The following is a 17067-nucleotide window of genomic DNA, read 5'->3' as shown; positions in this document are numbered from 1 at the left end:
CAACTTGGCAAGTTATGGCGCCATGCTCTGAGTAAAATACACTAAATAAAAACAATTTTCCGGCTATTAAATGTTACTTACTCAGGGAGGGGGCATTACATGACGATTTTAATATAACCTTGTTAATACTTATGCGTTGTATTCTTACTTTTGGTTTAATTATGGTATAAGTCATAGGACAATATCAGTAATAATGACTATCAATATACACAATAATTTAAACTTCTTCTGCTCGCAATGAGATTTCTATTCAGACTTTAATGTTTATTCTTTCATCTAAAAATGAACACATGTCTGTCCATTTTGTGCAAACACAGAGAGGGAGCGCGTAAAGGGCCAAAGAGATCATGAGGACTGAAGGCTAACAGGACAGATAAAATGATATATTTTAGGAATATTAATCTTGTGCTGGCTTTTATTTGAGGACAGGGACTATTCGAGTCTAAAGGAGCTAAATGAATGACAACCCTACAAAACGGCAGCACAGGCAACTCTGCTGATGACGTTGAATAAATGCTCAGGCTTCGTTAATACAAATGTGCTGAGCTGTGATTCAGAGTGCAATAAAAACCAAACTGCCTCTCTTTATTCGTTTGCTAACATGTTAACCTATTCTTTGTTCATTATCAGGTCTGCTCTTACGAGATGTTCCTCGTTACTTGTGTCGTGTGTGATGGGGTCGGTTGCTATCTTTGGTTATCTAGCTGTATGAGTGTTTCTCCTCCGTCATAAAGCTAGATAACCGAAAGTAGGAGCGGTCTCCTGTACTGCGCACTGCTCCGGCACTACAGCATGAGCAGGAAAAATACTGACCACTGCGTGGAGATCTATCATAGGGAAGGTAAGCAACTGTGTGTCCACGGATTTTTTTGTTTTGTTTTTTTAATTTTTTTTGACATTCTAGAGTACTGAATCATTAGTTGTGAACATTACTGAATACTGAAACCCAACGATTGACATTCTAGAACACTAAAAGAATAGTTTTGGCGTTTTATAATGTGAATATTTTATTTCATTTATTTATTTTTTACATGATAAAATACTGAAATCTGAGTACTGACATTCTAGGACACTGAAAATTGTTATTTTGACATTCATCTATACAGAATATAGATTTTTTAATTTACATTCTAGAATACTTAAATCCTAATATTCTAGAACACTGAAGACAATGTTAACATCCTAGAATACTGAAACCTTAATGGACATTCTGCTGCATAATACTGTGACTGTATATAGTCAGTCTGATGTTGTGTGTCACTTAGGCCTATGTCATCAATGCTATCTACGCCCTTCTACGGCCTTTCTGTTTACCCAAATTGTTTAGTACAGCAGTATGCAGCCTTAATTTTTTGTTTATGCTAAGTTGTTGCATGATCCATTTCGTATTAAAAGTTACTACCTGTAAACGTTAATGTGAGGGGCGGGGTTAGCAGTATGATTTCGCGCTCTTGCTTTTTTTTCAGTTTATAAAAGTCATTTGAGTGAGAATTGGTTCCAGATATCCCCAGTGATATTTTATGAATCATGATTATGGATAATGATATATTTGTTTTGCAATTCTAATCGAGCCCTACTTTGCACATAGCAAGGTGAGATATTAAGGCACATTAGAAAACCTACCTGCAGAACAGTTTACCATATAACATATATATACACTTTTTTGTTTGTATGTTTTAGAAAATTAGTTGGTTTAATCTTTAAATTTGGTTTAAATCACTCTAAGAATATAATATTATTCTCAATCTTCATCTTATTTGCTATTGTTATTTTAAAAGTAAAACAATAAGGAAAGCAGACTGTGTATTTTTGCATTATTTGTATTGTTTCAAACAATTATGACATTATTTAGAATCTCAGTCCAGTTGACATAATACTAAATCCTCTTTTTTACACACACACACACACACACACACACACACACACACACACACTTTTCTCTGGATTATTTTTCTTAGCAATGCAGGGTGAAGCCTTAAGACATTCTTGGGGAACTCAAACCAACCTATGCACTCTGATAATATTTTAATAATAATACACAGTGAAATGGCTAATGTTGAATTTACACCTACAGGTTTGGATTAACACCCACTGTACACTGGGCAATTTTGTTCATGTAAATTCAACACGGGATTTTTGTAGGATAAGGCTAAAGCCCTATACCACATTCACAAGTCAGTTCAGTCTACCTCAAGCTCTTCATCCTGATTGCCCATGTATATAGGACTCTGTCACTGGCTCCCAAATGTGATGAACCACTTTCTTTCAGCCAACAGGGCTACATTACAGCCTATAGCACTCTCAGCTGTGAGGCCTACAGTGGTGCTCAATAGGCGTGTAGTGGTGCTCAATGGCTTGAGCACGGTCCTTACTAATTGGTTTGATTTGGAGGGACTTGTGAAAGGCCTGCGCAGGGTTTTCCCACGACGGCACAGATTTCTGCCCAAAGTGGTTCAGGGGCCAGTGTGGATTTTTTTCCCCTCCAACACAAAGACAGTAGATGATGAGGCGGCTTATGGGTTGCCTGTCCCTCATTTGAATAATTACACACAGACACACACATATATACACAGCTATATAACTTTAGCGCTCTATTAATGGCAAAACAAAAGCACACCTGTAGTTCTCATAATTTGTCACGAATGTCACAACCCATGACCAAGTACAAGCAAAAGCATGAGTCAATGTTAAAAATTTATATGTGAACATTAACTAATTTTATCATAGTTTACAATATATTTTACAAAGCTAACTAACTGTCAGCAGTCTAACTGCCAGTTGACATCTGCCATTTTACATCATTATCTGGTGAACAGAATTATAGGGCTGCCCTCTCTGAGGACACATGCAATGTGAAATAAACTGTGAAAAATAAATGTGTCCTTAAACTGCTCTCTGAATGGGACAGCTTTTGAGTGCAAACCCTACTCAAAAATGCTGCATACCTAATCCAAGCTGGAAAACAATATCATGTTTGCTATAGATCACAAAATATTGCATAAAAATAAAACTTTCGCTTATATACAAAGTAAAATGTGTGTTAGGAACACGTGCGTAGGAAGTTGTCAAGTTTAAATAACTCCTACATTTGGTGGCAAAATGTTCTAAATGTGGTACATGAGATTGCAGTACATTTGTACAGACCAGCTGTTTCATAATGTGATAAGTTCTAAGAAAGGAGCTTATAATACATAAAGCTTTGACAGTGGTCTGCTGTCAGTATGCTGTATTGATGTGGCTTCGTTAGTGGTTTAGTCACAGTTAGGTACTTAACCACAACATTAGCATCACATTACCACAAGTCCCATTATAAGGGGAACCAACATCTATTTTGAAACCACAAAATGTACAGCTGAACAGGCTTACTATTATGTCATCATAATGTGTAACTACCATTACTCATTTCGTACATCCCAAAGAGCCTGTTTTCGTTAATAGTATGATAGAATAAAGTGAATGAGTCATAAGCAGACCTGCAAAATTGCCAGTTCATAACCAATGAAAAATAAACACTAAGAAAATAAAATTTATAATTTTATGTAAACATGCTTACATTTAACTTGATCTTATATTTTCAGTGTAATGACTAGAATCCTAACAATACTGTGGAAAGTCAGACATGTTTTTCATTCAAACCTCTAGCTCCTTCCTGACCGCAGTGTTTGCTTGAGAGACCGGACCACCATGCGCTAGAACACCATGTGGTAAGAACAACCAAGATCTCCTGTGATATCCAAATTGGGGTTGTTGTGTCATTTAGCAAGTGTAAAGCACATTGAGCCACTGAAAATGATCACTACTAAATGTTGACCATGAACTGCCCCACACTATTGACATGAGTAAATTATTCGAGCATCCTGGCAGTGTAAAATATAACCAGGTTCTTCCAAGAAAGCAGCTGAAAATGCCAAAGCAGCTAATTGTTTTTGCAGCCATGTTTTTAAATGTTGTTCAGGAAGAGTCACATGTAGTATGAGATTTAGCTTTGAGTTTTAACCATCTGCTCCAGAAACAGAACATGGAGGATGGATGAAGAGGAAAGCAGAAACGTCAGCACATGTACCAGCCTCTTTACCCTCCAGCATTTGTTTTGTTTACTCTCATTATTTTATGTCATCTCTTTGTGTGTGTGTGTGTGTGTGTGTGTGTGTGTGTGTGTGTGTGAGATGCCACTCGTGTCCACACACCCATCACCTGTCCCTCGATATTCACAGATTCTCTGACGCATCCTGTCAACATAAACGGCAGCTCTGATTTCCAGCTTTCTCCTGAAATGAAAAATCAGTTTCTCGTCTTGCTCCAGTACTCTGAGATTTGACTGTATTTTCTGTATAAAACAGATTTCTGTTTTTTTGTTTTTTTAAAGACCATCCATTCTTGTTTCATACCAGTGGTTACATAATATTTTGTGCAGTAATATGCTATTTTTATTTTTATATAAAACACAGGATGTTGGTTATCATCATCTATCAAAAAGAGCACTTGGAATAACCGTCAATTATAACTAGCTGAAGCTGGAAGTGGAAATGATGCTAATGCACAGAACTCAATGATGCCATGTTAAAGTCACAAAATATATTTTGTATGAATCCTAGATAAGATCAATGAGAGTGAGACTGAATTTGAATGTCTTTTGGCGTGCTTCAGAATACGCAGTTAGAATTACTCCAGGACATTAGGCTGGGGGCTTCAGTGCAATAAATGAGCAGAGAGAGGAAATTATATGTCTGTCTCCATCTCAATAATGATAAAAATGTATGGCTAGCTATCGCATTACATATTACTGTTATGTAAAATTAATGCAAGCAAAGAAATTTTGTCATCATTCATTAACAATGATCTTTTCCAACTAAACTGGTTACCCAGCTAAATTGAATAAGGGTTATGTGATGAAATTACGGGTGGACAGCAATTGATGGTGAAGCTGATATAGTACACCTATCATGCAACCACTACTTCAACCACACAACTATAAGCTATAAGAATCCAAAGAGCCAAGGGTTACATAATCTGCAACATTACATTTAGTGTTCAGTTTAAGAGACTAGTGTGGGGGGAAAGAAATGTTAAAGCAGACAACTGTCAAGTTCTTTATTGTGGACTTGCTTTGCGGAGAACACAAAGGAATTACAGTTATTTTGTTCCTTGATATTTTTTTCCCCTATCTAAAGACAGATTATATGGTAGTTGCCATGACAGTGATTTGGCAGTGATTAAAAGGGGCTTTTTCTTTAATTGTGCTTTACTCTTGTCCCCCCATAGCGACTGCCAGGCCATTCACCCTGTCTTGATAGAGCATAATAGCAAAAAAAAAAGGCCATCTAAATGAAAGAGCAAAAAATAATGGTCAACTTTCATCCTCTTTCTACCAGCCTCCTCCCTCCATCAACGGAAGCATTCGGTGCCATGTGTGCCCCCCGGAGCAGAGGGCGGGAGAAGAGAAAAATGATGTGCAAGAGGCTACAGTTCGTGTGCCAGTGGAGACAAAGAGGCTGCCAGTCGCCACGATCCCCACAGATGCTGAAGATTGGAGCTCTGAATGAGGGGCTGTGCTTTGAGGAAGCCATCTTGATGGAAATGCTGGCTGCCTGCTTCCTAAAATGGCTGTGTTGGCATGAGGTATGTTTGCATCATTGACTCTGTTTGACCAAGCGCTTGCCATTAGTCCTAGTTCATAGCAAAGCTTTGAGCTCACTTTTATCTCTCCACTAACCATGCTAATCATCTCATCAATTACCTCAGTCATTCCAAATGCAGAAAAAGTACTAAATCTGCTTCTTGACAATATGTTAACAGTATATTACTCATTGTTTTTTTTTTGCATGTAGTGAAATTATTCTACAAAATGTGCAACAGTGACAGGCCTTCAGTCAAAATCAACAGAATATCATACCAAGGTTACATAAATAACTACAAAAATACAGTAAGAAGGTGATCACAGTTTAAAATAAGCCTCCTCAGCTTATTTTGTCATTTCTAACTAAATCACCCAGTTTCTTCTATTAAAATATGTATAATCAGCCTGCATAATGTAAAATGGTGAAGGGTGAATGAAAATTCTGAGAGAATAAAAATGATATAATAGGAACACTATCATCATCACATCAAGTGTCACTTTACCAGTATACACAGAAAGACTCTTGCTTGTCAAATTTTACTGAACCTCCTTTACAAAGATCATAAGATAACTACTTTACTTTTAACTAAAAGTGTTGCTTTACATTCACATCCTTTTGACCAGTGAACCAGAGCTGACCCATTTTGAATTGCTCTCAGGCTCTTTACTGAGTAGTTTTCATAAAATTAGTTTTTACTCGTAGCCAACTGCAATACTGAGAAGTTGAACTGCTCACTCTATTTAGCACATCATCTACCCTTTATCTCATGCTGAGGTGTCAAGGCTGCTCCTAGGACTTCCAAATGCTATTAAGTTGTAAAATAATATAGGTATATTTATAGGTATCAACAGCTAATTTTCAACATAATAATGTAGTGTACACTGAATGTAATGTGGTGTACCTCAGTTGAACATTTTTCAATTTTAAAAAGGCTAAATATTTGGTTCAATTAGCCTCTACTGGTTTACTTATCTAATCTGGAAAAACAAACCATATCATCATATACACATAAATGGATGTCTTTTAACAGACTAGACCAGAGTTTCTCGAACCTTTTCCATCCAGGCACAACATAACTGTAGAATAAATTCCACAGACCACAGTTTGTTTGTTTTTAAAACATAATCCAACTATTCAAATATTAGGGTTATTATTTAAATGTCTACAGTAATCATCTGGCTATTTATTGGTACCACAGAGATTTTTATTCCTCAACTTTCCACTAACAAGACACATTAGATTCAAGCTGACATTATTTATAGGCCTAGAGTTATTCAGGTTTGGACCTCAAGTGACCAGTAAAATAGACTAATAACTAGAAGAACTCAATAATAAATATAAAACCTTTGATAATGGCAGGTTGCAATTTCCACCAGGGTAACAAAATTAAAAGTAAAGGACCCGTGGGTGTCCCCAGACCCCACTTTGAGAACCACTGTACTACACTATCTGGTATATGAGTGTAAGATTACAGATGGAACCAGGGGTTGTATAAAGAAATAAACACACTCCTGCCAAAATACTACTCTAGAAAGATTGGTATATACAAAATGACAGAATTGAGCAAATATTAGTAAAAAGAAAAAACAACAACAACAACAACAACAAAAAAAAAAAACCACCACATCCAGACACGACTATAGCCTATATGTGGGTCTGTAAATGCTGAAAGGCATGCAGATGTTGTGGAGATGTAGTGATTTTCAACAGTCTGTGTAATTATGATACAACCTTTATATCATAAAAGCATTAGAAATGCACGTTTTCATGTATCATGTGCCAAAATGCTGTTAGTGTAAGCCTGATATATCTAGAAGGTTGTTAACATGGGAAGGACATTGATAAAGAAGACTATATATGTGTGTGACTACAAACATGACGACAAACCAGAAAGCAAGTCTGGCCTGTTAGGATCAACATTTGTCATTAATGACATTTGTTTATGTATGAAATGAATGAATGCGTGTCTGTAACGTATCCTCGACGTCCTGAGGCAGGACAAAGCTTACCTGTAGCAAGAAGGCTGTCGTTAACAAAGGTTGATTCTCTGTCCTAATTGGCTATGTGAAAAATGCCGTTCACAGAGAGAATGTTGACTCATCTTGTGGAAAACAAATAAAGTGGAATTAAAATTGAAGCCATAAGAAGCGCTTTTGCTGGCTTCGTGTGCGTTAAAAAAAAAACGGAAGCAACAACGCAGACGCAGTGTGTTAATGAAAAAGAGGACACGCGCTCGTATTAGCATAATTGCATAGGCGCGCGAGCTCGCAATTAAAGGCGCAGAGACACTTTAATGCAGCCTCAGTTTCTAAAAAGCACCGAGCTGTTTCATGTTATGTTGAGAAGTGTGTACGTGTGTGCGTATGTGTGTGCGTATGTGCGTGCGTACGTATGTGTGTGCGTGCGTGTGTGCCAACGTATGTCGAGGTCACGCGAGACAGCCTCAGATCTTGAATTCAGGTGATGAGTCCCAGTATGAAATGACATCCAACTAAGCCTTCTCAGATATTCTAAAGCATCCCTCATGATAGACAACTGGATTTATTTGTTTAATTTCCTATTTAAAACTAATATCAATCAAAGCCAAAGCGTTCGGTTAATATATATATATATATATATATATATATATATATATATATATATATATATATAAATAAAATTATCAGAAGCCCTAAAAACCAAAATGACAGCACTCACAGAGCAATGATAGTACAAACAAGATGCACTTGCAGGAGAGCACAGATTCAGTAAGTCTAAATGTCATGCACATTAATGCATAGTGTGGGAGATGCTGTCGCATCCATAATGGACATAAATGCACTGGAAACTATTAGAATGCCTAATTAAATGAATCTTCACCATGCCTATTGGCAGACATGTGTGATGATGGTTATTCAGGTTAAGGTTATGCAAATGGACCAAATCCCGTTCAGTACAAAATCCCAATTCAGTACAAAATCCCACATTCAAAAGTGCATTGTTCTGTGCTACATATTTTAATATAATGTCATGTATTTGCAAACAGAACAACAGAATGTATTATCTTTTTATATATGTAATATTTGGCACATCTCTCTACATTCAGGGTCAGAATTGTCTGTGAAATGAGAGCGCTTCGCCTTTAATAGCTGTTTTCTAATTAGGCGGTGTATTACTCGAGGAAGGGGAGGGGTGGCTCCCCTTCCTGCTTTGCATCTCTCAGACCTTTATATCCAAGATCTACACTGCCTATGTGTGTAAGATAAATTCACAGAACAATACAAGTGACCACATAAAGATAAGATATGGCTGCAAACGCAAATATGTAGTTGCACTAAAAATTTCACTTATCGTTTTATTAATTTATTCGACAAATGTTGTTATGTTTATTCGATGAGAAGCTGTGTGTGTGTGAGAGAGAGAGAGTGAGAGGGAGAGTGTGTGTGCGCGCGCGTGTGTGTGTGTGAGAGAGAGAGAGAGAGAGAGAGAGAGAGAGAGAGAGAGAGAGAGAGAGAGAGAGAGAGAGAGAGAGAGAGAGAGAGAGAGAGCGAGAGCGCACGCGTGCGTGAGTGTGTGTGTGTGAGAACATAGTATGACTGCTGCAGAGCACTGACGTTAAGTGTTAATTATGCCACTTGGCACGGTGCCAATCCTATACCAGATTTTTCCAGTTTTCAACATGCAAATTGAAATGAGCTTTGTTATTGAGGTTCAGCACTAACAGCCGCTGTGTGTTTCTAGCAGTGTAGGATAAATGTATACCTTGTGGTTAATGATGTAGTTCTGAGAAATAATACCTGTTTACGACAAGGAATCAGGATAATGACTGTATTGTTGTACAACACAAACTGCATGCTTGCCTTTTTCTGTTAATTTTTAATTGTATGCACTGAAGGTTTAATCTACATCTGACATGTAGTTTATGCTGTGCAATTAAACTGTGGATTAAATCATGATAATTTTTAGGATACTGAAGTTGACTGCTGAATATATAACCACATTGAGCTGTGTTGGACTGACCTGCATTGCTTCTCAGCATGTAATCTTCATGTTTAGTGTAGTATGTTGGTTGTCTTTGTCTTTAATAATTTTATATCTTGGTGGGGATGAAATGTAGCCACAGGGATAAGAATATCTGGTGTTAGTGTAGGCATAGTATTAATTAGCTGCATTAATAATTAGCATCTGTAGAAGGACCTCAAAAGGATAGCAATACAAATGTGTGTGTGCTAATGTGTGTGTGTGTGTGTGTGTGTGTGTGTGTGTGTGTGTATTCAGAAGACCTGGCAATGCCAGACCTTCCCACTCTGTATAATAAACAGCAAATTGTTCAGTGTCAAAACAAAAAAAATGCATTTATGGCTTTCTAAACATTATCCAACAAATGATATGCTGGAAAATCAGTCCGTAAATTACATATCATGACACAAAAAAACCTGCCTGGGTGTTAAATTCTAGTTTATTTCACTGTAGATGGTTGGCTTGGAGAGGGGTGAAGTCTGCAGCTGTAGGGTACATGTTGGTAAACAGTTAGACGTTACTGCATTATTATTCTGATCCTCGTCTGCCCTCTACAATAGCAGCATTGTGAGTGTAGCTCTTGACGTGATTCTATGGTGCCCCTTTTTCCCACCATTGTCAGCATAGATGGGGAGTGAGAGACACAGGAGGCACTAGACTGGGAAAGATGCTCAGTCCCAGACGGAGCCAGATGCCTAAATTAGCAGCCAAACCCTGAGAGACAATCTGCTGAGGAGGAAAAAACAACAGAGAGAGTCCTTATTTTACTGTGCATATGGATAAACGGGTGGTTCACGTGTGTGAACATGTAATAGCAACCATCTGCAAATGATATTTGTGTGTTCAGTGCAGGATATTGCATTTTATTTACATTTCTGTTCACTATTCTGCAGCACATAAAACATGGTATGAAGTAGCATATTAGTAATTAGATAAATAGCAACATTTTTTGTCTTATCACAGAAATAAAACAATGGGTCTGAACGTGATGTCCAGGAAAATTAACAGTGCAGACCTGACAGACAGCCTGTCTCTCTTTTCCCTTCTGCCATGGCAGAGCAGTTGGGAGAGCAATTAATTAAAGCGCCATTATAATATATTACCCAGAAGAATTGAGCCAGCGTTACAGAAAACCACAGAGAAAGAGAAGTGAAAGTAAGTAGTGGAGACATAACAGGGAATAATTTATTCCCAAAGAGTTGTGAATAAGAGACAAAATAAATCTCTCTGTGTTAAACTCACCTGGACCCTTGGGTTGTCTCCCTTTGACCAGATTAAATAAGGACATTATTAAGAACAAATCTCAGATAATAACATGATGGGGCTGGTGTTTGTATGCTGGGAACCTTTGGGTCCACTGTGTATGTGGTGAGGAGTGGAGGGTGATATCTGCTGTATGGGGAGGGGCAGGAGGGCCTTACTCTCTGGCTCTGCCTGTGGCCCCATGTGGCAGATGCTGCAGCTGGCATGCTAATAGCAAAGGCCTATGGGAGCCGACTATCTGGGAATATTTGTCTGGCATACTAACATCATTTCCAGCAGACCCCCCTCCTGCCTGCAGTCAAGCCCCCCAAACTTAATATGTCATCTTTCATGTCCAGTATCATAAAGATTTTTTGTTCAATTTTAATATCATAACCACTTTTAATTTAACACAGGAAAATCTGCTTTCAGTATTATGATATGTGTTACATGGTGGAAATGACACAATTGCAATAATGCATTACCTTACACATACCTGTTATTGCATCACTGAAGGTCTCAAAACTACTCTATTTATGTTCATGTTCATCTAGGTTTGTGATACATGTCATCATGTGTTTAGTACATGCCCTAGATGCAGACCACAGAATTTTGTCAAGATATAAAGATACTTGCAACCACCATACTGATCAGTCAACACAGTAAGAATCTCACCAAACCACCTCTGGGATTTCTCTGTAAGGATGTTTTATGGTGAAATCCCTTTTCATCCATTGTGCCTACCTCAGCTGCCGATCCTCTTTTAATCCCAGCATAAAAGTGGTTATCCTGAGTTGTCATGCTTGTTCTCAGCTATATATCGGCTACAGGGGTGCTTTCAAACAGCCAGTTCCCATTTCTGTGCCTCGTCACTGGCCAACTGGCCGTGAAAGTTTTGCCATGGAATTCCTGCACTGCAAGAAAAAAATGACAGCAACTGAAAATATCTTGAATATATAGTCAAATTTATCTAGTATTTCCTATTTTAAGATTACAATAGACAAAATACAAAATTAGTAAACCTATTTATAGGCATTTGTACTAATTTCAAGCCTGAATAGACTTGTTCTATTGGCAGATAATTTTTGCTAATTCTAAGAAATCATTTCAAGAAAGAAATCAATTATCTTCTAAGAGATATGGAAATGTGAAATTAGTAAAAATGTCCAGAAATAGGTTTAATAATCTTATATTTCATTTAAAGTAATCATGTAATATGAAATACTAGATCAATTTAACTATATTTAAGATATTTTCACTTTGCTAAGATGTAATTTTTTGTAGTGTGAGCATAACCATGTATGAAGAAGGTTCTTCTGCTGGTGATCCCAGATCATTACTTGCATTCTGAGATGGGTTTTGTTGGCCAAGTGTGCTAGAACAGGGAACTCACCGAATGTGCTGGTCTTCGAACATACAGGAACATGAGTAGGCAGACTTAGTTTGGAGGCTAATGATTTTGCGTTCACCATGACAGTGATGCTAACTGTGATAATGTTTCCATTGTAGCTTATTATATTTATTATAATGTTTATAGAAATTGCACAGATGTTACTCCTATGACCAGGCTCCAATCCTACCTAAAATTAGTTATAATGGCACCACTACCATACCTATGGTACTACTTTGCAAGAAAAATATATACTGAAATAAAATCACCTAAATGCCTTTTTCTTAGCTAACCGGTATTTTCTAAGCTTTTTGCACCCATTACGATAAACATGTTTTCTGTACGTGTCCATAATAATAGACATTTATACGGTTTGTCTAGTAACTGATTTAGAGTTCTGCTGTGCTACACAATGATAGAGCTGCAGAAATTAGAGTCAATCTCTGACTTCAGCTCAAATCCTAAAAGAAAGAGATACACTGAGCACCGATTACTGCATTATGAGATAATATGAGTTACAGAATGCTTAAAATTAGGGTATATGTTCATGAATTTGCTAGTGGATCCAACAATATAAGAAAAGCTAAATTATTTTTTCTAGATGGCAAATGAGAATACACGTTTTTTTCTGTAAACTCAAACTGGTTACAGTTAAATAATCTACGAGTTGTATAATTGGTTCCCATCACACTTATAATTAAGCCTGATACCTCTTTAAATTAAATAAACACAATAAATTTACACAAGTAATTCAATACTGTCTCTTTGAGCTTCTGCACCAGAGTCAAGTTCAAGTTCACTCGGAGGGATGTCTAGCCAAGCCCAGACAGACCGGGTACTTCTTCATCTTGTTCTGTCAACTTTGTGTTCCCATCCACCCCCAACTATAGGGAGGGGGCTCTCAGCACAGGGCAGTCGCCAAGGGAGAGGGGGCAGACAGGCCCAGAAATTTGTTGCTGAAAAGGCTGGCCTGTCAAAGTGTCTGAGGGAAGTCAGGCTAGTTGCCCCCCGCACCCACATACACACTCCACACGCCATCCCTAGCAGCTGGGCACAACTACAGTGTGAGTGTGGGTGCATTTCCAGGGCCTGGGAAAGTCAGCTTTGCAATGAGCACTTTATATTCATCAGGCCCTCCCTCTCCCTCTCACAGTGACTTTGGTAAACAGCCCCCCCTCATCTTTAAGTGTCTAGTCTATCTCCATCTACTGAGTCTCACTCCCTAATGTCTGATCAGCTTTTGGTAAAAAAAATAAAAAAAATTAAAAAAACAACGACAGTGCAGCTGAAAGACTAGACTCCACTTTTATACAAATTGTGGGTTAGTTAACAAGGGCACATTGTTGTCTGTACATGTTTATATGAATGTTAGGTAGTCTTTGATGCTGGCCAAGCTTTCCTAATACACTGATACAGCTATAGAAACTGAACTGGACATCAATTACTGCATTACATTCAAATATAAGAGAAGCACTTTTCAAAAGCAAACCAGGAAATGTTCAAAGTTAAATAATATGGGCTATATCGTGAGGATATTTAGATACTTTTCTTCAGTGTGATGTTGCTTTCCATAGAGCATTGTGATGGGGGCTTATGGATAATTATAGTAAATGTTTTCATTTATTGGTAGTGTAACACAATAATGCTGAGCTCTGTGTGTGTGTGTGTGTGTACAGTGTACAGTAGCTTGGGAGAATTTTGGTGAGAAAGAAAATCTTAACAGTGTGTGTGTGTGTGTGTGTGTCTGTGTGTGAGCACACATGTGAGGCTGTGTTTTCTTGAGGTCTCATTGAAGTCGGAGGACGAGTATCAAGAATAAAAGGCCAATGATTTGCATAAGCTGCATGCTGTCTGAGGGCTTGGGGTGGAAGCTGGGGAGGGAAAAACGATATAAGGGAACATAAAAAAAGAAAGAAAGAAACCCCACATTGTGGAGGCAGAGAAAGAGAGAGCTTGCTTGAATGAGGGAGAGGGTGAAAATTAACAGAGAAAGAGGTCTCACCAAGTTTCCTGGAGGGATTAAATTGTCCAGAAGCCTCTCTACATATAATTTGGTCAAATTGGTAATGGCACCACTACATAGTACTCGTGCATGATGAGGTACAGCAGTGTTTTTTTATGACTTTGTGAAGCGAACAGGAAAAACAGAAGAAGAGTTTAAAAAAAAGGGGGAAATGACATTGCCAGTTGATCATATAGAGGAGCTTGAATTATTAATCATTTTGACGGACTGAAAATGTATTGATCAGTGTTAAACAACATTACAACAAAATAAAGTAAAATTTCAAGTTTAGAACACTCCAAAATATAAAAACGTATTGTACAGTTCCAGTAAAACATGATCATTGATGCATGCGACCACATTTATGAAATTGAGCAAACATGCACATTTCCTAAAAATTCATATTTGCCAACTTATCAGATGGCATAAATTACAACCACAATATAGTTTTAGTGCTTGGCATAAAAGCGTCAATCAGAATATCAATTTCCACTTATTTACTGTGCATAGAGACCAAACTTTATAATGCTACTGGATTTTTAGTCACGAGACATCTCTTGATTTTGAGAGAATTTATTACACATAACATGCTTCCTGGGATTCTGTCAATGTCAGAGCAGGCATGTTCTCTCTCCTGCTGAGTCAATCTGGAATGGCAAAGAACTGATTAAGGGGTTGGTTCTCCCTTCCATAAGCATAGAGTTAATACTCTGGGACTTTTTTGGGGTAATAAAGGTTATATGAAATTGGTAGATTACAAGCTCTACTGTTTTAATCAAATGTCTGTATACATTGTGTAGACAATGATGTTGATAAACCAACTGTGTGTTGTGTCAGAGTTGAAAATGTTCATAGTAAGCCATTTAATTTTTCTTCTTTTTTCTAGGGACTATGCTGAGGACAAGATTGAGCCGAATGGAGAGTATATCCTATTCCAAAGTCCCTGGCCATTCTCATATAGATCAGCTACTCTGGTCCCTGATATATAATGACTGCTTCTGGCTATCTCATAGCGGACAATCAAAACAAGTAAAGCATATCATATTAGAAAACTCATATAAAACCTGTTTTGCTTCTTGAATAAACATGTCAATCTGTATAAAACTGAACAATGTGTATTTTCTAAGCTGCAAAGGGCATATGCTAAGTATTTATTGATCGTTTTAGACTGTGCAGAATGCTGGATAATGAAAATGTGCCTTACTGTGTGAACTGTTTACAGTAAAACCGTAGTTTGCTATTAATGACGTTCAATAGACAAGTGTATAGTTAATGAACATGGGAGTCATTTCTGTTGCCCCTGTTTTAATTGTGCCTTCAGTGTTTCATTGTCTCTGTGAATAAATTAAATGTATTCCGTTCCATGATGAATGAACGAAATCTATTAAAACCTGTCTTTCAGTTTTACTTGAAATTTCAGTTGAACAAGAAGGCATTCTTTGATTTTTTTTTATTTCTTTAATTTTTTTGCATAATGCTCAGCATTTCAATCTCTAATTTTACTGTGCTAAATATAGCAGAAATTAGAGCTATAACAGTTTCAGTGGCTCTATTGTTTAACAGTATATGTTTTCTTTACTCAATGTTAGATAAATAAGATTCAATAAACATGTGAACTATAAAACTGATATTTATGAGTTGGATTGTTATTCCCAAAGCTAGTAGGTTAAATATTTTTGGTAAATAATATGCCATAGTTGTAGATCGGCACCCTGGACATCCACAATGCATAGCACACAAGGTACTTTACACCAAATTTCTAATTCAAACAGTAGTCTTCTGCTTAAAACACCTGCATCATTAAAATCATGATTCAATCAACAATTAAATAATTAATGGCAGTACCATGGCAATGATGATCTTTAAATGTGTACTAGGTAATGAGTCCTTCATGTGGGACCACAGCAGGTCTTGCTTTTAAATCCACATATTATGTATATGAATTAACTACCACTGAAGTACATCAGTAAAAATAAATACAAAAAATACAAATATATCAGCTGTAAAGTAATACATTTAATGATTTGTTTTATTGTGCTCAAACGAAACCGAATAACAATTTCAATTAAAAAAAATCACGAAAACAGGTAGTATATTTAAGCAGCCACATTATCTCAGTAGTTTTAATGCACTTCTCAGCATATTATGAATACATTTTGCAGCCTTTTGAGAAAAATATAATGATATGTCATCATCGTAAAACAAGAAAATATCACACTGACGCAAATCTAAGCAAATAGTATACTCTCTTACAGTTATGGTTTTATAAAACATTGAAATTATATGCCTATTCATACAATTAGTAAAATTACTTAGGTGCATTACAAATCTATGTATATATTATAAATTGGAGTAATTAGCCTAAAATAGATTTAATAAATGAAGCAGCTCTTGTTGTCACGGGATATCTTCTGGTTGATTAAAGAAAGTTACAGCACACTGCAATCAGGCTTGCTTTATAGATCCTGCAAGTAAAATAGATACAAATAATGGAAAAAAATAATAATTTCAAATGTGAATGCAAATTTGAAATCTCCCAGTGGCTATTGGAGCTAAAATATAAGACATTATCTGAAACACTAGTGGCAAATTGCCATAGAAACAGTATAAAACCAAACAAAATGTTGCATTATTTACAGATATACATATTTTTCTTCTGAATTATTATAAATAATAACATGGACCTACATTTGCAAGTTAATAGCCTATAAAAACTCATAAAGATAAAGCATTAACAGTGGTGCATTTCCAAGGAAATGAGTGTCTGAGATGTGATTTTTGTCCTATTAACAATATGTTTTTAACAAAAAATTGTG

The 17067-nt window shown here is 36.8% G+C and overlaps 1 long non-coding RNA gene across 1 annotated transcript; it reads left to right on the top strand.

Annotated features, from left to right (window-relative positions):
* The first annotated feature begins 311 nt into the window (after positions 1-311).
* LOC128614136 (uncharacterized) lies at positions 312-16543 on the top strand. The gene is made up of 4 exons (XR_008386999.1): positions 312-841; positions 3643-3704; positions 5373-5619; positions 15138-16543. It is a non-coding gene; the product is annotated as an uncharacterized LOC128614136 (long non-coding RNA).
* Positions 16544-17067: the final 524 nt, after the last annotated feature.

Source organism: Ictalurus furcatus, chromosome 10, assembly GCF_023375685.1.
Source record: "Ictalurus furcatus strain D&B chromosome 10, Billie_1.0, whole genome shotgun sequence".
Classification (NCBI taxonomy): Eukaryota; Metazoa; Chordata; class Actinopteri; order Siluriformes; family Ictaluridae; genus Ictalurus; species Ictalurus furcatus.
Note: the sequence above shows the minus strand (reverse complement) of the source record. Positions and strands in the feature narration are given on the sequence as shown.